The sequence below is a fragment of the Beta vulgaris genome, chromosome 2, assembly GCF_026745355.1.
Source record: "Beta vulgaris subsp. vulgaris cultivar EL10 chromosome 2, EL10.2, whole genome shotgun sequence".
In the NCBI taxonomy this organism is placed as follows: domain Eukaryota; kingdom Viridiplantae; phylum Streptophyta; class Magnoliopsida; order Caryophyllales; family Amaranthaceae; genus Beta; species Beta vulgaris.
Genome location: NC_079203.1, coordinates 10,914,909 through 10,923,300, shown reverse-complemented (window position 1 = coordinate 10,923,300; position 8,392 = coordinate 10,914,909). Strand labels below are relative to the sequence as shown.

Below are 8,392 nucleotides of genomic sequence, written 5' to 3'. Positions count from 1 at the left end.
AATGTGCTCCTTTGTGCGAGCGGACATGGGGAATGGTGCAAGCGCACAATTTATCAATGTGTGCTTTGTTTTCATTGCTATCTTTTCCAACTTTACAAATCGTAGCCATCTTAGTAGTTTCACCTATATCAAGAACATGGCAAAACAAGGTGAAAGCAAATGTACTAGAAATTCGGTCAAAAATGACTAAAAATCTAGCAAAATATCACTATGATCAAGTATGATCAAGTGAATGAAATAGAAGGGGGCAGGGAGAATAAAGAGGGAAGAAAGGGGAGAAAGAGGATCAAAATGAGCTAAAAGGAGTCCATAAAGTACGTTTGAAACACACTTATTAAGGACACTATAACACCCCGTATTTTTATACCCGTTAAATAATTATCTGTATTAATTTATTTGATGAAAATGATTTCAGATTCCTTTTATTAAAAAATATATATTTTTTTACTAACTTTGACTTTACCTTTGAAGTGTTTAAAAAAAAAAAAAACTGATTCCTAGATTTACTAGGTTACTATCTAATACTTATCACTATATTGTTAGTATTATAAGGAGAGAGGAAATTAGAAGAAAAAAAAGAAAGGAAAAGAAAGTAGGAGTTGTACTGCTCCTAGTTTCCAAACACCAACACCCACGTTTCACTTTACCTTTCTTTTCTTTCTTCTTCGAACTTTTACTCCAACCAAATACCTCCATTGAAGCTACAATTTTTATCATTTACCACCATCAAACATCAACTCTATCCATCCATCTTAATCATATCTTGATTTTGGGGTATCTTGAAGAGGGAGAATCGAGCTTTGGCTTTGCGGTTTCGGATCGTGAATCAATTCAAAGAGCGTTTTTTTGGGGTTCCTTTATAGTGTAATTTCACCTCATTACTTCCCTTTACTCAAGTAAGTTATAATTTTCAAGATTTAATTTCGTATTTGGTTGATTTTCAGAATTTGAGGTTTTATAAATTAGGGTTCATAACAAAATCGAATTGGGGGAAATTCCTACTATGCGAAATTGGTATAATTGGTTTGTGTTTCATGTTTAATTCGACTTAGTTGATGTATTTTCGAGTTGGATTTGTGAAATTATTGTCTCTAAAGTTTACTCTAAAATTATTGTTATATGTGGATTGTTTGTTCTGTTTTGCACGCAGCTACTGTTTTGGCTATTTTCTCAATGATTCTTTTGTTTTTAGACCTTAGTTACTTCATGAAAGTCGTAGAGCTTGACGAGTTAATGAATTTAGGCTCAAGAATTGTGTGATTTGGAGTTGTATACTAGGAGTTATGCCTTGTGCAAGTTCTTGCTGTTTAACTGTTTTGGTGTTATGGTGGTGACGGTAATATGTTATATGGATTGTTCTGTTGTGTTGGTATTGTGATCTGGTGACAACTTCACCTTATGGAGGATATGCAATTATTTTAATTAATGAATGTGATCATGCTGTAATGCAATATTAGAAGTGGCATTAGCTAAGTTGATTTCGTGTAGGTAGCTAGTCGACGAATATTTTTGTTACATTCGAGTATGGATATAGTTTTATTATTTCCATATGTAAGGTTGTCAATATATGTTGTCTATAGTTGAACCAACAGAAGTTAGGTATGGACTGTCATGAGTTTTATAGTTTTAGTTATGCATTTTTTTAGAATCATTCATTTCAATTCTCAAAATAAATAAGTGTCGAGTCTTCATTTGGGGATTAGTTATGCAAGTTTACCATGATAGTAGTAACATTATTGTTTTTGGGGATGGTTAAAGCTCTTTAGCTAAGTAATGTCGTTTATAGGTGGATTATGTGAAGTATAGTCAAGTGACTTATACTATGTTATTATATTGTAGATTGCGGGTTCGTAGAGGAACCTTTCTGACTTGAGATTGAGTTTTATTAGCTGTGGTTGCTGATAAGGTAAGATTTCTTACTGTACAGATAAGTTCAGAAATTATTTTACATTGCTTAGAAATTTTTTTTTTTTTTACAACGAGATTGTTTTATGAAGTTTATACGTTGAATTTAAATGGGTCTCGATATTTATATTAAAAGAGTTTATGAGATTATTTATGAGACTTATAGTAAAAGGGAGGAAGTTCCTCTATGTTACCAAGTTGAGATTTTGAAAGGAGGAAGTTCCTCACCCTTACGAGGGTTTATAGAGTTTGATTGTGGGGTTGCCGGTAAGCGGTATTCTCCGAGTTTGGAAGTATGTTGAGTTAACAGTGTCTCAACAATATATTTTAGTAGTTGGGAGTATGTTGATCAATACTCTTGCCATTTGTCTTCCTTCTTGGTACGTTATCAAGTTAGGGGTATGCATACTAGGGACTTTGGTGTTTACCTTGTCTAGTGAGCCTAGCTAGCTCATTGGATTTTTATTACTTCCTACTCACAGATTACGAAAGGTTATATTTGAAAGTTTTACAGAATAGTTCAGAAAGAAAGAAATATCGTATTTGAGGTTATTAGAAAGTTAATTTTATATATATAATCTGTACTCTTTTTAAATGAATTTGTAAGATATTCCTATATATCTTACCTGCACATTGAATAGTTTTGTTTTATTTCAGTATTAAATCTTGCTCAGCCTTTGGCTGATATTACAGTGTTTAATGTGCAGGGACTTGAAGATAGTTAGCTTCAGTTGGGTTAAAGAGTGTGTTGGATCCATTTTGATTTAATAAGACTTTAAAAAGACTTCCGCTGTTATTTATTTATAAGATTTATGTTCTGGGTTGTAATAATTAATTTTACATTCTATTTAGTTGGTCTGTAATAATTAGTTAAAACTTATTGGTTATTGTTTTAGTTAGAACCATAAGCCTTGCGGTTATTATTGATAATTATCGCGGCGTAGCACCTTCGGATTTCCGAGTTTATTTATATTAAGTTGATTTTAGAAGTATTAGAAATTCAGGGTTGTTACAGACACTCACCCAGAGGCCCAACAAGCACCCCAACCTCCCTCCCCCCAACATTTAATTTTTTGCTTCCACCAATATTTGAACATTGGTCTCAGATGTAGATAGGAAGCGATACCATTGGAACCAAGGATCTTTGTAACTCGTGTGATATAAGAGTGAAAATGTATTATAGAAGAAGTATAAGTATATATTTCTTTCTTAAAATAAATAATACTCCTAATTATAAATTTTTAAATACAATAATAGAAAGAAATAATTAGTCAATACAACAATTGATCATAAATATTATGAAAAGATGGTTATTAATTAATATGAACTACTTTCCTTCTAGTTGGAGTTTCCTACACGTACACCAAAGTAATATGCTATCATGCAATGTGAAAGTATAATAGAAGACTAGCATGCATGTTTCTTTAAAACTGTAACATCCTATCAATGTTATTGCATCAAAATTCTCAAAATTGAAAAAATAAAGAATTTGGTGCTACCGATTTGAACCACTAACCTCACAACAACATAAAGATATCATGTTCCACCCCCCCCCCCCAATTGACCATCAAGATAAGTGATTTAATTTAGTTAACAAATGTAAAAAATAACTTTTATAGAGTAAATTGGGGGTACAACTGTATCCCTATGTACCCCCTAGGTCCTCCATTGTGTTTAAGCAGTAGGTATAGTTGTGGTGCTAAGGTTTTATATGTGGTTTCAATAGCCAAAACTTTGTTTAAGGAATTTTGGCTCATTTGATCATTAAATGCGACAAAAAAATCCCTTTGACTTTTTAAATGGTTGAATAAAATTATGAAATCAAGTGTTAAAATTGTTGAAAATTTATTATTAATTATGTGAAGTATGATCGAGTTTATCTAAAGCTAAAAAGGATTGGAATGAATCTAGTATTTAAGAAGATTGTGATTTGAATTTCCTGAAAACCGCTCAAAACCACTAATTTCTTGTCAAACGTTGCATGAGTTTTCGAATGAATTTCAGAGAAATGTTTTAAGGTGAAAATCAACCTTTGTTGTAGCTTAAAGATACCTAAATTGCATGTGATGCTTCAAATTTTGAATTATAATAATAGTCCCAAAGAACTTTCCTAAGGTCTAAAATGTGATTTTCGGACATTTTTGAGAACTTTGAATTGCCAAGTATTGAGACTTAACTTTAGGTGATTGTAGCACATAATCGTATCTTTCCATTTAAGAATCCGATGATGGAAAATACATGGTCTTAACTGATCCGACCTAAGGACAGAGCAGTCTGAAAAGCCATTCACAACTATTTCGAAAAGTGTTAAAGTCTTATTCTAAAGCCTAGTTAATCAATCATGATAATTAATTGTATTTTGAGCCCAATTCTTTGAAAAGCCCAATTGATTGTTTAACAATAATTAATTGATTTATTTTAATAAATAAATATTATTAAAATATATTTTTATAGTTAAAATCATATTTTATCCCGTAAAATCAGATTTTCGTAATTAAAGCAGGATAAAAGAAATCTTTTACAACGCGTTTTCTAAAAATCTATGTCCACATGTGCCAGGTGAACTAATCTGTACCTAACACGTTGATTTCTAACTCATTTAAAGTCTTGCGTCACACGCATGACTCTGTGTGAGATGCGGAGTTTCTTTTTTTATCTTATTCAAAACGCGTGCCATGTGTATGCTTTTTACTGGGCATGCCGCGTAATTCGCTTGACACATCAAGCTGCGCCAGATGCAGCTGGCGCATGAAGCGCAGGGTTGTTTTCCCTATGAATAGGATCAATTTTCGTATAGATTAAAGACCGATTTTCACATTAACACACTTCGAAATTCACAACAAACATATTACAAACCTTGCTACGAATTGTACAATCTCCCCACAAAGTTCATACATTTCAAACACAAAAACGTTCAATCTACACACGTTCATACATTCATATTTTCAGGCTTCACGATTGCTCGTCCCTAAAGTTGTCAATCTCGCATATCCAAGCCACGGTATAACCCCGAGGGTCCTTAAATAAATTATTATTTTTATATTGAAGTTACTAACAGTTTATTTTCCTGATATAGATCTTTAATATAAAATCGTTCTACTATATATTCCAAACCTTTTTCTTCTTTTTATTTCTTTTCATATATTATTATGTTTGCCTCATTATTCGATGCATATTATATGATTGTCCTGCATTGTTGCTTTTATTAGCCACATGTTATTTTTGCTAATGAAAGATCTAAATAAATGTTCTAACTAGATCAGATTGTATGGACAACTTGCTAGGTTTCCTATAATATTGATTGCACAATAACATATCACTAAAAAATAGTTTTTTTTTAATGTGTTTCCTGAACCAACCTAGACTAATTATTTTTATGGTGCATAACACATTATTTGGTTATTCTTTTGCATAAACTTTAACATGAATGATATTTAGTAGAGGCCATCAATGGGTAACATAGTTCCTGAATGTATTGTATCGTCACCCCCAAAGTCAATTTTTGGTTCATTTTGACCATCTATGGAGTTTAGATACAGAAATATACATTATATAAGTCTCTAATCTGTCCCTACAATTTACCAATATCCAATTAGGATTATGATTCTTCCTTTAAAGAATTATTGGCGACTTCAAAAATATTTTTAATACAAAAACCTTTGCGGTGGGGTAATCAAATCTAATACGCACTCATCCCCCGTAGGCGAAATAAAAACAAGCCTATAATTTGGCAACTCCATTGGGGAGGATTTTAAAAATTAATTTCTTTAATTGAGTGGGTGAAACTCGAAAAATACGATTCATACTCTTTTCATGCCTTAGAATGACATCACAGTTTTGTATTTGCATGGCTATTGTCTAAGCCACCATAACACAATCTACCTTGCTTCATTACCACATGTTCAATGTGTGAGGTCACCCAAGGAGGGTTTGCGCTTTGTCCTTCCAAAAAGCTTCCTAAGCAATAGTGTAAGATCTTAGTCATAAGCAAACCTACCCAACCATGGCTTTGTTCTCTTGTTCCTGACTTGAGAACTAGAGTGCGTCTTATACATGGCCACCTTTTTAAGTAGGGGTACTGTAACACCCCGATAATTCTCTCTTTTTAGAAAATACTTTTATAATATACAAGTAGAGAATTACCCAAGTATTATCGCCCGTGTGATAACGTATCAGCTTATTTAGAATTTTGCAGCGGAAAACAATTAACTAAACTTTAACTTTATTATAACTCAAAATGAATAACAAGTGTTTAGGACTTAAGCAAACCAACTTAATCAACTCAAACAACTTAGATAAAATATGTTCTCAATAAAGTAGAAATTAAACTATGCTAGTTACACAATCTCTCCACTCCAGATTCCCAATGATGCACATCTGCGAACCTGTAATGTCAATGCTATACTGAATCTACTCACCATAAAGGATCATCACAAGATCAATAAGGCAAAGCCATGATCACACACACAAACAACGCACGTAATCAGCAAAGTTGAGTACTACATATCAAACATAAGCATTCCTAAACATGATACTACATAAATAACATGTAAGGATAAATAATAATATAATCATACAACATTTTGCAGATAACTTTTACTGAACTAAACTCTAAACATCATTTCTCACTTTAAATGAAATAGTTATTGGAACTGAGTTGTCTTATCTACTAATGTCTTCACCTACGAAGACGAAATATGGGTGCTACTAGGCAATACAACGCATTTCAGATTGACCTACGATATCGAAGAACTTTTGCTAACTGAAAAAGAAATGGTGATCAATCCATTCCTGTAAAAAGCCATGGCTCGCTCACCATGTACTCCAACTCCTAATGTCCAACTCTAGACGTGCACCAGTCTAAAGTCTATAATAACTATTCTCGTTACACTTTACGTTATTTACATATTATCACTTGTTATGACACACACAAGCAACACATAAATGATAATCAGACTGTCACAACTGAACTTCTTTTATCTTAGGATTTAACAAGTGATCACAACTTACAATCCAAGAATACTTTCTTTTTAATCTCAACTTTCTTTACTTGTTGAACCTAGCCAACAATAATCTTACCTTTATATAGGCATAACTTGTCAAACTTACCAAATAAGGTCCACAGTCCTCATAAGATAATAAAATAATACTAATCAAGGAATACATGAATAACATGATTCAATCTCTATAACATATATTAATTCCTCATGCAAATTAATAAATAAATTTTATTTTCATGCTTGCATCAATTATTCCATACAAACATACAATCTAGTATTCATAATAAATCTTAAATCACATGATTGCACACAGGCATAAAACATGTAACAATCAAACACTAGAAATCATATATATATGAACAAAATAAGTTCCTATACATGATACTAAAATTTATTCCTCCTTAAAACATGATACTAAGCACATAGCACGTAATTATGTACATACCTCGTGTAAACTAGCCTGTAGGCCACTTTAAATCTTTAAAAGACCCCTACGAGATATTCTCCGCCTAGAAATCAATATAACCAAAATTAATAACCTTAAATAAAAATTACATAAAGTACTTAAAACCCCCTTTAAATACGTTTAAAAGTTGATTTTAATATCAAAACTTGAATTATTTTTAATTCCTAGCATAGTACTACCATACTAGTAAATAAAAACTCTTAAAAACTCTATAAATAAACCCTTTCTGAAATTACAGCAACTTTAAAAATTAATAAACCTCCTTTAAACATGCATAACATATTTAAAACCATATTCTAAGTTAATCTCATAGTATCTAATATGCTACTATGGTTTTCTAGCAATTTAAAATCCTAAAAATTCGTGTTTTCATGATTAAAACTTATAATCTAATCATAATAACAAATCTGAAATTTATCTTACAATATAAACTATAGATGAATCGAAATTACTTATTAAAACAGTAATTTAAACTAATAATCATGATTAACAACAATAGAAAACATAAAAAAAATATTGTCTTTAATGGAATCTTAAGAAGGAAGAAAAGAAAACAACCAACAAAGGAGAGAACAAAGAGGCGCCGGCAATAACAGACCACGGCAGTAGCACGGCAGCAACTCGGCGATTTTTGGAAGGCTTGTGACATTTCTTGTTGAAGAAGAAACGTTACTTGAAGAAGAAGAAATCGTGGAAGAGAAAAGAAGAGGGAGAATGCCGTGTGGGTGAGAAGGAGGAGAGAAAAAAAAAATTCTTTTGTGTGGGATAAAATAAGTAAGTAATAAGGTATTTATAAGGCTCCCCCTTTTTGGGCTTAGGAAAAGAGATAAAGTTTAATGAAAATTGATGATGAACGAGATAATTAATTCGGGACGTTAATCATCACTATGACTCTTTTCCTTTTTATCCTTTTAGGATTTTCAATTCCATTAGACTTCTTTTTTTCAATATAAATTAGTATTTAAAACTTTTATCAAAGCATGCCTAATTAAAATATTTTCAACTTTATTACATCATGAAA

The 8,392-nt window shown here is 31.7% G+C and overlaps 1 long non-coding RNA gene across 1 annotated transcript; it reads left to right on the top strand.

The window, feature by feature from the left end:
* Positions 1 to 508: 508 nt before the first annotated feature.
* LOC125495122 (uncharacterized) lies at positions 509 to 2,861 on the top strand. The gene is made up of 2 exons (XR_008967934.1): positions 509 to 896; positions 1,840 to 2,861. It is a non-coding gene; the product is annotated as an uncharacterized LOC125495122 (long non-coding RNA).
* Positions 2,862 to 8,392: the final 5,531 nt, after the last annotated feature.